Source organism: Protopterus annectens, chromosome 9.part0 (genome assembly GCF_019279795.1).
Source record: "Protopterus annectens isolate FY-2018-M chromosome 9.part0, PAN1.0, whole genome shotgun sequence".
NCBI lineage: Eukaryota > Metazoa > Chordata > Ceratodontiformes > Protopteridae > Protopterus > Protopterus annectens.
The window spans coordinates 68,790,776-68,796,775 of record NC_056743.1 but is presented as its reverse complement, the minus strand read 5'-3'; positions in this window follow the sequence as shown (position 1 = coordinate 68,796,775).

Sequence of the window (6,000 nt, the reverse complement as noted above, 5' to 3'; positions counted from 1 at the left end):
AGAACTCATATCACTCAAGTACTGAATGACATATATATTTATAGCTTATGGTTCCTACTTAGCCTAACACCCTCAGAAATATCATTTATAATTTCCACAATGTATCCCACATTCTTGCTCAGGCACACCCCTTACTGTAAAAATACCTTTATGTAAAACAAAACCACTTCTCTTTGCAAGTGTATGATTGCAAAGCCAGCCTGTTAGCCTTTTGTTTGCCCAACAGCCTATGAAACATGAATTAGTTTGCTAATAAACTGTATTTGTGGTTTATATTTAAAGTTTAGCCAGCTTAACTCCAAACTTTATTCTCAGCATGTGTCAGACGGGTGGATGTTTGAAACTTCACAACATGCATTGCACTGTTCTGCTATCTTCATTATAGCTCTCTGATTGTCTTTGTTTATTGTTTTTTTTTTTTTTTTTTTGCTGGAAATACATGTTTTGTGTTCCAGCTTTAAGCCACTGATGTAAGTGAATGTCAAGGCTGTCTGCAGAAAAAAAGATGAATCAGAAAGACTGGTTTATTTTTATTTAATGCTGCTTGAAGTCAGATATAGAATGTCTCAAGCTTGCAGCAAGGAGGAATGCTTATTTGAAACTATTGACAGCATCTAGCTTATTATATTTGTTAGATGTGTTTTTTGTCAGACTGGATTATTCTGAAGTCTTTTTTATAACTAAGCAGTTGTTTTATTTGTTTTATATGGAATGTTTTGCAGTCACATAAAGCTATGGACATTGGGTGTTTTTCTTTTTATAAACTGGGAACTGCTAAACAATCCTCTCACGGTATACCAATGAGCCAATAAGAAAGGTAAAACATGCAATGTCCACAGCCACTGAAGTCTGGCTTTTTTGCCTGAATGTTGCAACAAAGATTATAAAAAGTAAAATTGTGAACTTTCAGAAGCCATTTAACTGGAATACTTACATACCCCCAAGGGGTCATTTGCATATATCTCTCTGACCTCCTGTAATGGAAATTTAAGTCATGTCACAGTGAAAAAATTGGTTTGCCTGGGTATTTTTTATTGTTTTTGCTTAGGTGGCTTTTCTTGTGATCTTTTTACCTGCTGTCTTGGTTCTTATTTGAGATATTTTGCAGTCACCCCATCATCATGCAGACCAGGCTTTTTTTAATAAAAGCTGTGTGTTTTCAGAGCATGGCTAAAATATATTTGTGCTGAATTAAAACTGCTTTGCCTGTTCTATTCCTCAGGTGTTTTTTCTGTGTGACCATTTTACCTTTTGTTTTAATTTTATTTATCATTTAGTTTGCTTTGCCAAATGTTTTCTCTGACATGTAGTTGTATTAATAACAAGCATATATATTAAGCATGGATCTATTTCAGTTGATCGAGTTTTAAGAAACTTGAAATTCACATTGGCAAGACGATATGATCGAATTTCTGAAGACTCCAACATTAAAAACCCCCACAAAAGTATATCTATTTTTTATGTTTTTGCAGTGGGGCAAGTCCCCCTGCACCCCCACACCCCCTGCAAATTATGTATACCAACTCCAAGATTGCACTACATTGAGGAAAACAGTAACTTTCCCTATCCTCACTGTACCGTGATTTCCATTCAAAAGCTTAGAATTTTTGGAAATTCGATCATATCGTCTTGCCGATATGAATTTCAGGTTTCTGAAAACTCGATCAACTGTTAGGGATCCATTAATCACTTAAATAATACTAACATTACTTGATACATCTAGTGCTGCAGAACATCCTTTATTCTTTTTCCCCTGTTCCGTCACCATACTTTAGATTTTTACTCCTGTTTAGTACTACAGGAGGGGATAAGATTATTGCAAAGGAGACCATTTGTTAATATGCATCTTCATAATTTCTTCATCTGCATAGAAGAAGGTGTATTTCTGGTTAACTAATCAGCAGCTTCAGCCTTGCCAGAACATCCCGCCTCAATTAGATTAGAAAATGACCCTCTTGTTCATATCCAAACAGTGACAACCCAGTCTAGAAATAGTGACCAGTCATGAGCCACAGCTAGCTAGGGCTAAAAGCATGCCTTCTATGATAGATTGTTAGGATCATAGGAGGTTACTTGGCTATTGGGCCTAAGGCCTTACAAGCCTAGCCATGTTATACCTTTGTTACCTTATGGAACAAGATATATAGTCTATAGTTGCGTGCAAATCTAAGGTCAGCACCAGCTGCCTCTGTCTAAGAGGGACATAGATGAAACCCCTGGTGTAATTTTAAAGTTTCCCATCCAGTTGTCCAGGTTACATGTAAGTAGGGACATTGAGGAGCTCTGTTTCACATAAACTGGGAGTTTGTTCCAGAGGACTGGCAACCTCTGGGAGAAGTAGCTGTCTCTCCAGCATCTCATGTTAATATTGCAGGCTAGCTTAGGATCTCTAGAGCGAGTGAATCTTGTCCGATTGAATTTATGGATGTGTAGCAGCTTCATCAAGACAGAGTCTGAGACTGCTCTGTAGGCCAGGCACAAGTCACCTCTAACCAGTCTATACAATACTGAGTAAAGTGATAGGGCCTTCAGACTGTCCGTGTAGGTCATATGTTGTAGTCCCTGAATTTTCTTGGTGAGAAACCTCTGAGGTCTCTCCAGCTGCTGCAGACATCTGGTGAGGTACATACAGAAGAGACCATTATACTCTATTATTGCTCTGATGCGAACTAAGTACAGGGGAGTTATAATCTCCTTATCTTTGGATGCAATACCCTTGCTTATGAGGTGTGCAATGTAGAAGACCATCCTTACTACTGTGGACACCTGATGATCAAAATTAAGGCTGCTATCAAGTTGAGTTCCTAAATCACTCACCGGTGGGATTGAACTTAGGGGGATATTATTAATTTTGTGATTATTAGGGATTTCTCCTTTGCCAAAGGGAAAGTCCATGGCTTTGACACTAATTATTCGTCTGTGTAAGTCCATTTTGTAGTATGTTGATATCTTTGGGGGATTCAATGATTGCACCTAATTTGCAGTCATCAGCAAACTTGGTAAGCCATAGGCCATCTATTTTCACTTGGACTTCTGGAACATAGATACCAAACAGCAGGAGGCCTAGCACAGATCCCTGTGGAACATCACTGGTAACAGGTCTGCTAGTAGAGTTGGCATCCACAATTCTGACTGTATGCTTTCTGTTTGTGAGCTATTTGGCAACCCATCTAGTGATGTAAGGATTAATCCCCAGCTAGGTGAGTTTCTCAATGATGCCTGACTGAGGGATTGTGTCAAAGGCCTTGGCTAGGTTGAGATAGGCAGTGTGAACTGTTTTGCTTTCATCTAGGGTCTTGGTGACAGTCTCAAAGAAGTCCATCAGGTTTAGCAGGCAAGATCTGCCCTTAACAAAGCCAAACTGGGTTGGGTCAAGAGTTTGAAGGTCACATATATCCTTGTTGATAACAGCCATGATGATTCTCTCCATGGCCTTGCAGATAAGGCTGGTTAGGCTTAAGGGTCTATAGTTCCCAGAGTAGCATGAGGGACCCTCTTCGTGCAAGGGGATCATGGTTGCTGTTTTCCACTCAGCTGGGACAAAGCCAGTGCTTAGACTGAGGTTGAAGAGCGTGGTCAGTGGTTCTGCTAACTCCTGTTTTAGACAATTTAATAAGCAGCCTGGGATGTTGTCTGCTCCCATAGAGGCTGTGTTTTTGGCATTGGAAAGTGCGGCTATGACCTGTTCTCTGGAGATACTAGGCAGAGGACTGGTGACAGGTATGTTATGGGGTATGATTGGTGAGAACAGGGGGTGAAGTTTTCACCAAACCTGTCTGCTAGCAGGTTGGCAATGTCCTCAGGTTCAGTATAAGTGGCACTGTCCACAGCTAGTTTAACAAAAATCTGGGCCTTCCCTTTTAGTTTTTGGATGTAGCTAAAGAATACTTTGTGACTTACCTTAGCTAAGGATGCTAATTTAGTTTTGTAATTAGCTTTAGAGAACTTTACACGATGTCTAATCTGCTTGTTTGTGCTTTGGAGGAAGTTCTTACTTTACTGGGACTATTCCCTCTTGTTTTTTGACAGTTTATTTCTCTTATTGTATAACCTATTTATGCTGGATGTCCACTAGGGTGGCTTATTTTGTTTGTGAGGAGCTTGATTTGATCTTTTCTTTTGGCTGACTCTATATATTTTATAGGTGTTTATACAGGACATTTGTTTACACCTCAGTATAGAGGTCATTCCGGTCAGTGCTGGCAGGGGGTCTGAAACTACTGAGGCCATCCCTCAGTAGGCTACAGATTGCTTTGGAGAAATGTTTTAACCTTTTTGCTCCTGAGGGTGGGTCAGGTACAGTCGTTACTTAGAACGAGACTGATTTATGATCAGACTTTACTAGGACGTGCCCCACACATCGGGTAGTGCAGCGATATCCTATGTTGATGAGCACTATGTCAAGGATGTTAGAGCCCCTTGTGGGGGTGCTGACTATCTGCTTCATAGCATTTGTGTTAACAAAGTCCATGAACCTTTGGGCGAGCATGTTTGTGCTCATATAAGTTACCCAAATGATGGAAGGATAGTTAAAGTCACCCATGGCAAGGGTATTTGGCTGTACTGAGAGTGATTCAAGTAGGTCCAGCTAGGCTGTGTGGTTTTTGTGATTCATGGTGGGGGATCTATGGCTAACAATGGCATGGGGGGGATCTTTGTATTGTTTAACCAGTCTAGAGGTGTATATATCTTTAATGAAGATGTATATTCCTCCTCCTCCCTTGTTTTTTCACATTTGTTGTATGGTCTAAACATGTGGAAGGCATTGTAGCCCTGCATGACTGAGGTACTCTCTGAGGCCTTGAACCACATCTCTGTGACTGTCGACATCAGCATCTTCCAGGGTGAGAAGTGCTTCAAGTGAGTGCAATTTCTGATTTAGACTCCTAGCATTAAGCTGCATAAACCTGAGTTTGTTTCTGGAGGATATTTTTTATGTCATGAATTTTGTTCTTATGACATTGCCTAAAAAAAGGCACTATGGGGGAGGCAAGTACCTGTGCCGGCAACCTAAAGCCTAGAGGCAACAAGTGAAGACCATCTCTGACAAAGTAGCATGATCTGCCAACCATGTCAACCCAGGCTATCAGATACTGGATGCCACTAGAATGACACCAGAAGCTAAGCCAGTTGTTGAAGTCAATCAATTTTTGTTTGTATCGTGGCATCATCCTGAGTGAGGGAAGAATGCTGCTCAGGGCTAGGGACATATCGGGGACATATAATCTGAAAGCTCCTTCATGTCTCTCTTCATATAGTCCAGTGAGGTATGTCTCAAGTCATTCACTCCAACATAGACTATGACAGAGTCATAGCAGTACTTGTTGTTGACAGACTTGAGTGCGTGTGTGATTTGATAGATCCTGGCACCAGACAGGCAGGCGACCATGATGTTCGTCTTTTCCAGCCTAGTGAGGGAGACATCTGTGTCTCTCACATGGAGTCGCCTATGACCAAGACATTTGGTTTAGATATGTTTTGCTTAGGGGCTTACTGGGTGAGACACTGATGCGTGTGTCATTATGTGTAGCGAGTTCTGTTGGGACCGTATTGTGTGCAAAAGGTTTGCGCTTGTGAGATGGTTGCTCTTTTGGTATATTTCTAGTGAGTACCTCTGCATATGTGGGTTTATGTGTTGTGTACTTAGTATGTGTGAGAAGTGGAGGGTGGGTGCTGACAACCTGCTTGGAATTTGGTTTGTTGTTAATTGAGAATGAGAGCATTGATTCCAGATTCATAGTATAGACACATCTCTTACATATGGTATTTGCATGTTTTAGGACTGGTAGGTTGTCTATATACATGAGGCAATTGCTACATTGCCTCAGGATGCCCATGTCAATCATGCTGGCTGGAGAAATGGTGGAAACTGACCTTCCATTATGCCAGGTGTATTCTGTAATAAGTGGTGGAGGGTGGACTAGGTGGACTAGATTATGTTGTAGAACTAGTAAAATCAGCTAATGTGTGGGAGGTTTAGGTTTAGAAACCTGCGCCGGT